The sequence below is a fragment of the Drosophila sechellia genome, chromosome 2L (genome assembly GCF_004382195.2).
Source record: "Drosophila sechellia strain sech25 chromosome 2L, ASM438219v1, whole genome shotgun sequence".
In the NCBI taxonomy this organism is placed as follows: Eukaryota; Metazoa; Arthropoda; class Insecta; order Diptera; family Drosophilidae; genus Drosophila; species Drosophila sechellia.
In genome coordinates, this window is record NC_045949.1 from 1,553,928 (window position 1) to 1,566,104 (window position 12,177).

At 40.6% G+C, this 12,177-nt stretch overlaps 1 protein-coding gene across 3 annotated transcripts in view; it reads left to right on the forward strand.

Annotated features, from left to right (window-relative positions):
- Window positions 1-7,350: 7,350 nt before the first annotated feature.
- LOC6617390 overlaps window positions 7,351-12,177 on the forward strand; it is a 48,264-nt gene continuing 43,437 nt past the window's right edge. For 2 of the 3 annotated variants that reach the window (XM_032721350.1, XM_032721407.1), the window contains exon 1: window positions 9,021-9,097. The gene's annotated coding sequence lies outside the window, so the exon portion shown is untranslated. Of the gene's footprint in view, window positions 7,409-9,014; window positions 9,098-12,177 lie in introns of those variants that run through there. The other variant, XM_032721447.1, reaches the window with a different exon arrangement.

The window sequence follows — 12,177 nt, forward strand, 5'->3', positions numbered from 1 at the left end:
GGAAATCGACGTAAACAAAGGGACGGAAATCCAAGACGCATTGCACACATCAGCAGTTCAAACAGAGCTCAATTGAGCGTGAATTATCGTCTGGAAGGGGCCCCCCTCTCCGGCCACGCCCACCATCAATCACGCCCACACATGGAGGGGAAATGCGGAAAATGCGGAGACGGGGGACTGGTAAATACACATACAAATTGGTCGTTTCGATTGAAATTTTTGCCACTTGCCGAGAGCAAAAGTTTTGCAAGCAAACAAAAGTGCCGAAATGACCGAAATCAAATCAATTTACGACTTGAAACCTGGTAAACATTTCACGCCACAACAATAGCCCCTGACCGACCGAGCGACCACCTATCCCCGAAAATTTAAAGAGCTCTGATTGTCAGTTAGTCACTCCATCGCAGTCAGTCACTCATTCGTTCATTCACTCCGCCAGTCAGTCAGTCATTCGAACGATTTCCCCCCGAGCCACAGATACGAAAAGCATTTCACCACCCATGCGAGCACTTGTGTCCATCTTCTATTTTATTCCGTGCACCTCCCCCTGTTGTACTTTTCGAGTGTCCACTGTGAAAGGGCTATAGCTGTTCCGCATGAGCTAAAAATGGTATAGATTTATGTCTGAATCTAACTTTCTTTCACTTTCAAAACCATAAAGTTCAGTACAGAGATTACCATTTTCGTCAGATATTCCTTTTCAACGACTATTTAATCTGCTCATAAAATAGAAATCGGATTTTGGAGACCCTCTCAAAATCCAGGGCGCATAGAATGCCAACATCTTGCCAGGCCCCCGTTGCCCCCTCCATTGGGGTTTAATTTTTCAGGTTACAATACAGTTTTGTGGTCTGGCCCTCCATTGTTTCACCCAATTGCTTTTGGGTGCCCGGACTCAATCCCTTCGGAGAAATTTTCCGATGTGTGACAATAAAGTTCGGAGCAGTGGGAAAGTGGGGAAATTGGGGACTGTGTTGGAAATCCTTTAATTGACTTTGGGGTTTTGTCCCGAGCATTCGGAGAGGGAAGATGAGTGGCAACACGGTTTCTTTGTCGAATATCCATCGATGAGTCGCCACATGCTGCTGTTCAATCTTTGCCTTGATTTCATTTTTATTCCTCCACTCGTACTTTGTGCTTTGCCAGCGTTTTACTCAATTCCATTTCGCTTTTGCATAATCGATTAGCGGATCTCAGCCGGGCCTGTCAGCTTCCATGACACATGGAAATCATCATCATCGAGGAGCTCAACACACACAGCATCCCACAACAATCATCATTCCGCTCATCATACCATAATGACTGCGGTAAAAATCTATGCAAATTCCGGAATTGGGCAACATTCGTTGACAATTATAGATACGCACAGTGATGGGCTGCATTTGGGGGCTATAAAGATACAGCCGAGTGGAATCCGGCATGAGTTCGCCGAATTTGTATTGCGGGGTGTCGGGTCAAATACTCGTAGAACAATGGCAGCCACAGAATGTTTGATAAATTTGGTTCCTCATTGTTCGCCGGGATGCAAAGTGTGTGAAAATACAGCAGGGCTCGGCTATAATGAACCTAATTCATACGTTATTAACGCTAATTGCTTGTAGCTGAAATTGTTTAAATAAAGCTATGTTTTATGCTTGATTATTAAGTTGCATATATATTGGCTTTATATTTACAATATTTTCCATCCAAATGCATAACTCATTGTGTCATTTTTTCACCCACATATGCTTGCTTGGATGGGGCTTTCCTTTTCATGCCTTTTGTTTTCCACTTCTAACTTTGGTCAGGGTAGCTTCTATTTCTAGTTCAACCTTTTGTTTGGAATATGTGCCAAAGGGTTTCAGCTCTTCGCCCCTTAATTTATGGGGAACCACCCCACTTTTCATGGCCCAAACGTGGAGAGGGTTTTTTGTTTGGCAAATTGTATGCCGGCCATTAGCCAGTTTGAATTATTGGTAGCTGTAGGGATAGGTAGTTCATTTTAGGTAAAATCGAGCAGACCTCTATATAAATTTGACTTGACTTAGCGCTCAGATATTGTCGGACTACTTTGCCTGCTTCAATGTATACTTGAGTAACTTTGAGTTGTCACAACTCAATTTACCGCTCTCTCCACTTAACATTGATTGAAAAATATTACCTAATTAAATTACAATTTAGTTTGAAATTCAAATTGATTCGCACTCCACTTAGTTGGACAGTTGCTTTGCATAATGTATTTATATTGCATCGCAATTGCTCAATTATGTATACGCCATGTTGGCTTGCAGTTTATTCATAATATTCGCATTAAATGTGACGAGGAAAAGCGAAGAACAAAAAGAAGCGGACCAATAATTTATGAACAAATAAAATACATTACCTGCGACAGGCGTTTCGCTTTCATTTCAATTGACATGAGGCAAAACGAAGTCACTTAAATCGCGTGTCGCGTTTAAATCAATTAAATTTTCTGTGAGTGGTACACTGCATATCAGCGATGTAAGGCAAATGTTCCCAGTTTATTAAACAAATCTGAAATGACAGTCAAAATTATAATGACATTCGAATGTACATATATTTCCTTTGGCAACCAAACGAAGTGAAATAAATTAGGAAATAAATGTGAGGTTGTTTTGAAACGCACTGTATTTTCCTTGCAGATGGAGAGCAGAAAATTGAAATCAAACCGTCCTGTGTCATTTGCAAAAATTAATAAATAAGTCACTTGAAATAATTTATATGTACACGCAAACATAAACACAAGCAGGCACGTGTGCCTACACATTAAATAAATATGCATTTAAATAAATAATTGGACAGGATTTGCGGCAATTTTTTTAAGCCATTTACCGTCCACTTTCTAAATATAATTGGCAAAATGTGTAATTTTAATGGCCAACTACTGTGTGAATATTTTTGCGGTTTGTTTTTTTATATTTGCATTTCAACAGAAAATTCCGGACGTCATCTACGCAAATGTCAAATGGTTTTGTGGGCGGGGAAAATGCGAGGTAAATCAGAATTACTGCGAAAATGGCGCTAAAAAGTTGTCTGTTCAAATATGGTTTTACATTTTTATGCTCTCAACTGTGACAAAATAAAGTGGAGTAAACAGACGTGAAAGTGCATTTAATAAAGCTGGTTAAGGCAAATAGATTTATAATGTTGAGGGTGCTTCGAATGCACCGAATTCCAAAGTTTTGGGTTGCTGCATCAATCATAATCATCGTGCCTCGCTTTTGTTTGGCGGCCACATAACCACATTAAACGAACGAGTCCTTCACAATGGTCAGCTCCAAAAGGACTCTGGCTGTTTTTCATTTCCACAGTCTTTCCTTTGTGCCCGCTGACAAATGATGCCAGTAAATGCAAGGATCCTGCAACCCAGCGGCAGGACCTTGATGCATGCCACTAAGTTCGCAGTGCGGCGCATGACATCGATATGCCTAATGAAGTGATGCATGCACGTCCTTACATTTGCGTCGGGATACTCCTGTTTTCGCCACTAATCCTACAACGGAGTCGCCAGACCAAAACTCAATCTGGGCCCGCGTGGATACTCGTATTTGTATGCGTTGCATTCAAGCGCCGCCAATCCTTGCGTAATTCCAATAAGCTAAGGCTCGTTGGAACAAGCACACTGGTCACGAAAATATTTTCAATTATGCAATTATATTATAAACTTAAAGGGTAAAGGGTAAGCAAAGAATTAACAAAGGTATATTTGCATATTCTTAGGGCTTTCCTATAGGCTTATATTTGTGAATAGCCTTTCTTAGATCCTGTGCATTTCTTTCAGTGTAGCTGTGGACATGGTCCAGGATAATGAAATTGACCGCAAAATTATTTGGGCGAGTGTTGCACGAGGCTGGTGGCAGTTGAGGGGGTTGAACTGGAATGGAGGGTTTCAGCAGGTGTAAGTGTAAGCTTATTGTGGGCTTCAACGGTGTGAGTGGCAGTGCGGGAAAAGGGGCGTGGCTGGGTAGAATTCCCAGCATGTTAAGTGCACAATGGTTTTCGGGTCCTTTGCGCCCCGCTCGACAGAGTTAACAATTTAATTGTCATGAAATATTCATTTTGCGGGAGTTGCGTACGGTCCCCTAACATGGAAATAGTTTTTGCAAGATATGTCAACCTCCTTCGCAAAAAGGGGGGATTCGATTGTATTTCCTAATATACATAAAAATAATACATAAACAGTTGCGAAATGAAAATTTATCTGCATTCCAACAATTAAAATGTGTGGAAAACTTCTTTTCCAGCCGTAAGCTTAATGGTAAGAAGGAAATTCGCCCAAAAAAAGAAGGACCAAAAACCTTGGAACTTCTAAATCTCCCCTCTGGCTGCCATTAACTATTTAAGGCGTGACAATGCCATGTCCATAGTTGAGTAGCCGAGGAGTCTTTAAAGTGACTTTGGGTCGCCATTTAAAACTTAGGACAGGCATTATCCTCCCCGCCCCGACTTTCCACCATTGTTGTTATTGCTGTTTATGGGGGCGTGGGCGTGGGCGTCTGCTTTGTTTGTCAAGCGATTAAGTTGTAATTATGCGACGGTACGTGTCCAAAGACTTGGAATGAGCCTTGGTTTCTGAATGTTCTTTCTTCCTACTTTTATTTGATGGTTGGGTTGTCCTTTCGGAAATAAAAGGATGGGATTACGGACAGCGGGGCCTAATGAGTTGTCATTAATAGGTGTGGCGCTCGAATTCTGGTCCAGATAAACAGAGAAATGTTGAGTGCAATGAAAAGAAGGTTCTCTAGTGTTCCAATTAAATTGGATGGACGGAGAGAAAAGAGGGAAAATGGAAAATGCCACTGTCGACATGCATAAGTCAAAAATGGAAGGCAGGAGCAAAAAACTGCAGGACAAGATACATGAAATCGACCCAAGTTAGACAAAGAAAAGGTTCGCTAAAAAGAAGCTCAAAGGAAAAAAATATAATAACGAAGAAAAACGAACTAAAACCGTTGGATCCAAAAAGTCAACGATAAGGAGTCAAGAATAGTATCCCAACTAACCAAAGTGCCAAGTAAAAATGTAACCATCAATACAAACACAGAACTTACCTTCAACTTTATTTTCAGATTTTAAGGCTAAGCTGAAACTAAAAGTTCCAATTAAAAGTATACATCAAAAGCATGTCAGCAAATTAATTCAAAAAGGACTAAACAAAAGCGTAAGAGAGAAAAATAAACTTCCACAGCAACCTTGCAAATTAATGACAATTAAAATGATAGCATATCGTTTGGGTCTTTTGCAGATTGCTGTAAATTTCGGTTCCCATTTCCACCAAATAATGAATTATCTAACTAAAAGCCTTGGTGTAAATATTTAATATTTAAATCAACGGCTGAAATCCGATTATCAATTATCCAAATTATTCACCTTTTAAACGACAAAATGCCGACTAAATAAATACGAGTATTTGCACCTAAATCAAATCAACCTGTCTCCTGTGCTTTAGATTATATGCTAAATAAATAATCCACCGGCTAATTAACATATGAAAATTTCCCTGATTATAGCAAGTATGATGATAATTTTAATGGCAGACTGAGAGCTGACCGGCTTTAAATTTCGAGTAAACAATTTGCGCAATTAAATATGAAATGTAAATACGAAATCAGCTTTATGTTGGCAGATTAGGAAAATTATTTAGGTCTTTGGGAGTGAGTGTTTTGGTCCCCGTCACGTTTGCCATATCAAGATATCGCTCCAGTCGTTTACATACATATTTAATGCGCTAATTTTTCAGCCATAATTCCACAGAAAGAGAGGGGGCGACCAAGCGCAACAGAGACGGCAACACACGTGCTGTTGGCATTTCCTGCCGGCGCTGCTCCTTCAGGCGGATATCCTTTTGTTGTCGAGCGCCTCCGACTTTTATCGCTGCTAATAGGCCACGTCACCTGCGAGGGAGCGGAAAGCAAAGATGAGCCCGAAAGCGAGCAGAGGCCAAAAAAGACAATAAAAAGCGGAATGCAGCCTTGAGGCCTCCACTCAACGGCAGCCACAACTCACTCAGGCCAAAATAAGATAATCCCAGGCATAACAGCAGCAAAAGAGGAGAAAAGCCCCAAAGAAGCTAGTGACTACTCTATTTCGAAATTCAAAACATACAAAATGTAACGAAGAAGATATATTTGTTTCGAAATAAAATAAGTATCTTTCTTCAATAATGCAGCATGTTAAGGCTATGCTGACATATAAAAAATCGCTGTATGCAGCTATGATTGGCATATTTGAAAAGTTTGCGAGTAAGAAAGTGTAAAGGAGGCAGTAAGGTGGTGGGCTTTAGTTTATGGAGAAACGCATTCGCATAACTTGCACATTCTCCGAAACTTGCTAAATCTTTGAAGCCCAACTCGAGCTGGCAACTGGTAACTGGAATCTGATAACTGGGAACTGGTAACTGGGGGATTATTTCAGGTATTTCTGGGACTTTTTTTAACACTCAACTATTTAAAGCGGCAGAGATGCTCGTATATTGCCCCCACATTATTAGTTGCGCTTAAAGTTTGGTGCGTCGTTCCTGTTTTTTGTTGCCTTTTTAGTGGGTGCTCATTCCCCGAGAGGATGAGCATGTTTGGCATACATATATATAGGTCAGGGGGTAAGTTACGGTCTGCTTTTGATTTTACTTTTTATCTCGTTTCTGCGGTGCGTGGTCTCTGTTAACTGTCGGGCTTAGCAGCGCTCCAAACGCAAGCCGGTTGTTCCAGTCGCCTGTTACGTCTACGATATTGGTTTGTGGTCTATGTTAGTTAACAGTGTTACGTTACTTACGATAATTGACAAAATAAGGAAGTCTATTATGTTACAGCTCACAAGCAGCATCAATAATTACTTGTTAAGGAATATTAAATAATACATTACTTTTTTAAAATATTCTGTTGATTAGTTTAAACCCGATGAGACACATTATTTATTACAAATGACATTTATATCAAAAATTGCTGAATAAACCGTACAGTTATTTGCTAATGACAGTGCTTGCGTTCGCTTTGCACAGTTTTGCTTCCTCTGGCCAAACTATTACCACTTGGGTAATTTAGTTAGCTAATTGGAAGCCAATAAATTGGCCTGCATGTCTGGCCAGTGAAGCAAGGCGAAAACGGAGTTTAAGCAAGGGTTTAATGCACCCCCGAAAAAAGCTGAAAATAACTAACCATTAACTTGGCATGCAAGCAATGCCAGTTAGCCAAGTTAGCAGAGGGTTAAAAAGCCGGTTAACACTCCAAAAGCCGAAGTTTCTCTGCTGCGTCTCTGCTTTCGCTTCGTTCGACGTCGCTGTTAAGCGCTAACATGGGCTGGAGCTCGATTTCAGAGCCCCGATTCTTGGCTTTCAGTCACCTGTTAAGGCCCAAGCGCTACGAACGTCGACGGAGTTTTTCCGGGAAATCGCCAGAGGAAAATCACGAGAGTGCGTGTGTGTGATGTTATGTGTTGCTTGTGTTTGTGTTGATTTCTGCATGTTTTTCCGCTTATCATTTGCACTTGCGAGCATGCATTCTATGCCACCAAGAAAAAGAAAACACATCATTCCTGTTCGAAAACCAGTTCTGTATTATTTTGGCTTTGATTTGGCGGCGACTGCGAACAACGGTTTCCAGCTGGTCCAGAATTCCTGAACGCGCGCCGTGACGTCGCCGCGCTATATGTACTCCATACTGCACGGTGTGGATTTGGCCAAGTGGCTCGCCTCTATCAATAGAGCTTTTCATTTGGTTTACCGTTAGGCGGCGGGTCTAGCTGGTTGCTGTTGTTGTTGTTGCTCTCGAGTGGGCAGCGCCAGCGGTGCGTGGATCTTTGGGGTTTAGTTTAGAAAGCCGGAGAACCCAAGGCATCGCACCTCGTCTCTCCATCTTTGGATCTCGAGTAAATCGAGAAAAGTCGGGGGAGCCAGAAGCGGGAAAGAAAACCAAACCAGTAGGCAGTAAGACGGCAGAAGGCTTAATTAAATTTAAGGCGCACACTTATGGCCAGACTTCAGAGATTGACCGACTTCTGATGCCAACAAAAGTGTATGAAAGCCGTTAATTGATTTGTTTATTTGCTGTTTAAATTGTTGGGCAAAATTGGATAAATACTTCTGCCCGAAACGTAAAAAAATCGAAATAACTTTGGCGGCTTGTTTGCATATAATTATGTGGCACAAACGGTTTTATACTCCTTCGTAATTGAATGTAAATTGGAAAAATGATTTGCAGCGTGGAAACAGAAAAACTTTCCAAGAACACATATTTAAAAATTAACTTTGAAATTGTATATCAACTAGGTGAAATTCAAAATCAATTTAGCTTGTGGTGCAGTAATAAAAACATTTTATCAATTCATCTTTTCATATGAACTTAAATAATTGAGGTCGCTTTGCGTTTAAAATTTTCCCCATGACCAAGGAATTTCCTTTGATTAGATAAATGCGAGCCAAAAAATAATAATTGTATCCACAAATAAAAGGCCAAAAAACTGGGCCGGAAATTACAAAGATTTTCGAATGCAATCATAATTATTACTCGTGGCATTCCAGTCGAATTTTCATTCTTTGGGAAAACCACACGAAAACATTCCAATGGCAAACAGGTTGCCACAAAGCCGAGAGCAGCAACAACATGGCCAAGATGGAAAATCAAACACGTGCACAGAACGGAAAAGGTTAACAACACAACAAAAGTAAAAACAGCAAACAGCAGCGGTAACAGCATTACGTTCTTCCTCTTTTTTCCTATTTTGACCAAACACAGGGAAATAAACCAAATTTTAAAACCGCGCGGTAACTGAAAAAAAGATTCGAATATAAAACGGGGGAAAATAAAAACGGATATAAAGGAATTTCAAGCGTTTGGCGTTTTGTCAACCAGTAAAGGGCCAAGTGCCGAGCAAAAAAAAAAAAAACGAAAATATCGAGGGAGAGGCGCACAAGTGGCTGCAACAAAGGGCCCGAACCACCGAACCCGCGACCTCTGACACCCCAAAAAACAACACAATATAAGAATATCTACCTTTTGGCCGGAAAACGCTTGTTTCAGCACGCGAGCAAGGGAGACGGGACGACTGCGAGGGAGGGAGACAGGGCCAGGAACAACAGCAACAAAAACAACAAAACAAACAGGTGAGAAGGAGACTTGCACGAATGAATGAATGAATGAATGAATGCCTGGGTGAGGGAATGAAGAATTGCAGGGGGGCGAGTCTGGCGAAGTGAATGAATAAAGGCCACAACTGAAAAACGGAGGCCAATACAGTGATACCTCAACGAACACCAATTCTATATTATTTTAGTTATAATAAACATTGTATTTAGTAAATTTGAATGGTTATAAAATATATCCATTTATTAGTCACACATTACTTAAGATTTTATTATCCAAAACTATAAAACTTTCCTTTGCTGTTGTACAAAACCAATATCAGCAAACCAAATCATCACATCGGTGCAATAACTTTCTAACACCACGTTTAACTTTGCGAGTGCCCACTGTTTGTTAGTGCCAGTTGCGATACAGTGATTGAAACTGATAAAGAATAATAAAAAAGGCTTTCCTCATGCGCGAGGATTTTCCCAAACAATTCATTCCCGCGGCGGTGGTTTTTCGTTTCACTTCGGAAGGCAGAGAAGCCTGCTCAGTAAGCAATTAATATGCACAAGTGTCTGCCCGGCGAGTTTCCACCAAAATCTCCGAGAGGAAATGGGCCCGAGTGAAAATGGGGAAAGAAAGAAAAGCCGAGCCCAGCGTGGCACATTGTTTCGATTTCCACGCAGTGTTAAGAGCTTAATTTAATTCCGAAAAGGTTTTTCCACTTGATGAAAATTGAGTTTGGTTTTGTCGAGGAAAAAAATCGGGCAAAGAAAAATCTTGGTAATGAAAATACAACACTGCCCTCTGATTCAATAATTAAATATATATTTTTAGTAATTTTATTAGTTCGTGTGTGTCGTCAAATTAACAAACATTTCTCCCTCAATTTGGGGAAATGGTTTACATGCTGCCTTCTACCATTCATTTTAATGCAAATCAGGTTCTATTATCTCAATTGAAAGTTGCCTTTGAGTAATTTGAGACTAAATTTGATTCTCTGCTCGCCGGAGTCTTCCATTTTCCGCTTACCCCAGTCACGATTGCAACTTTAATCTATGGCAATTTATATTTGCTTGTGTTGGTACTAAACAAATTCACCCTGAAACACACACAGAACTATTTTGGCACAAAGGGACGTAGTCGGTGGTTTTTCGGGGGGTTTCCTTAGAACCAACCATAAAAGTATGAAATAAATCAGAATATGCACAGAGCAATGATTTATCATTATTTGGATTCTGCAAATGCAATTTGTGCCCCCCTGCTCGTCAAGCCCCTGACCTTGGTGGAAACTCTGCGTGAAGTTGCAAAGTAAAAATAACCGGGAAAAGTTGCAAAAAGCATCAGAAGGAATGCGAAAAATACGCAAAACAAAAGAACAACGAGCTCCCAAAAAGAAAAACACTCCTTCAGAAGTACAACGTATTGTTGTAGTCAACTCGATTCCGGCGAGACTCTTGTGAAATATCGCACTTTGCTTATTGAAATGGTTATCTGCGCTCGAAAAAGAAATTCAGGAAAAGTCCGAGTAAACAAAAACACAAGCAGCGAGTAACAAAACGCATGGCAAACAAACTCGCACAGACAAAAGTAATGTGAAACACAATAAAAGTGTCTAACTGTAGAAAGAAATGAAAGTCAAAGAAGGGGGCTAATATATATGTATGTATATATATATATATATATATATATTATATATATTGAAGAGAGATAAGCCCCCCATTTCCGCCTTACTTCTCACAGCATCTTCGGCGGCTTTATTAGCGGCAATCGAGTTTGTATTCTCTTTCGTTGATCTTGATCGTGAACTCGAAAATATTTAGAAAATGTGTTAGAAAGGCGTGCGGGGAGCGGGGGATTTGGAGACTCGTGTCTGGGTTTTGAGAAGAAAGCGTGCAAATTATGGTTTCTAGGAAACGGGGTGCCTGACTGATGAAGACGGCCTAACACCACCTGTACCACCATAATCCGCAGGTACAGTGGTTGATATAGCAATTAATGTTCGAATTATTTTTTGATTGCTCGGTAATTATTTTACTGCTTTATAAAGCAGTAAAAGTGATCTATAGACAGTTTTTTACGCTTGGTTTGGATGTCTGGTTGAGCGAAAAACCAATTATTCGCACACACTTGCTCCTTGAAACTTATTCTATAATTTTGTAGGTTTTGTAGGAATCATTGTTTATTGGTAATTATTACTCAATTACATCAGGAAGTGATCCCACAATAGCATGTTCCTTATATACTGTTGAATCAGTAGTAATTTATAGTTGTAACTTACGCAGTGTAATAGCTTTCTTTATTTTCTTTGAGCACTTTAATTTCCAACCATCCATCATATGGCTCCCCAGCACTCCAAGAACCTAACAATCCACCTATCTGCGAGTCAAGCTGTTTCCCCCAAAAGTCGTAAACCTTTGGCCAACTTGGTGTTTGGGCCATCAAAGCCGCACAACCACTTCCTCGGATTCTTCCCACTGTCGGAGGGGTTCCCTCGCATATAATTGAATTATGATCGAGGAGTGGGGCTTACTGGGCTAATGAACACAAGCTGAAGGGTAGTCGAGTGAGCCAAGAAGACAGGGCCCACATTGAGGTGATAATGATCCCAGTGTTCATTATGATAATAATGACTATGCTGCCACTCAGAAGCAAATGGAAAATGTTTGAGAGAAATGTACGTGGAGAAGAAAATAAGAATGAGTCGCGGCAATGAACTCGAAAGCAGCAATGCAGACCAACTAACAAAAAGATGTGGTAGAGGAGGCATAACTAAGTAACTGCCACAAACAGAGAAAGAGACGGCGAGCGGCTGAGTGAAAGAGGCAGCAACTGGGCGAGCGACTGAGATGGCAGGACACGCAGCATGCAGTTGCAGTTGTCAGTGCATCATTATCCAGCTGAGATTTTTGTTGGCCTATTAGAAGGATGGCCAGTGGCAAAAACTTTTCGAGTCTGCAGCTGCATAATAATGCTGGTCTACACTGGGGGAAATTTATATTAAAGTAATGTAAATACTATAAATACTAACAATTACTTGTTTCCTTGTCCGGGAGAAGCCATCTTAAACGATTAGTTTGACTTAGTTTGAAGTAAGACTTCACTTGAAGATGCA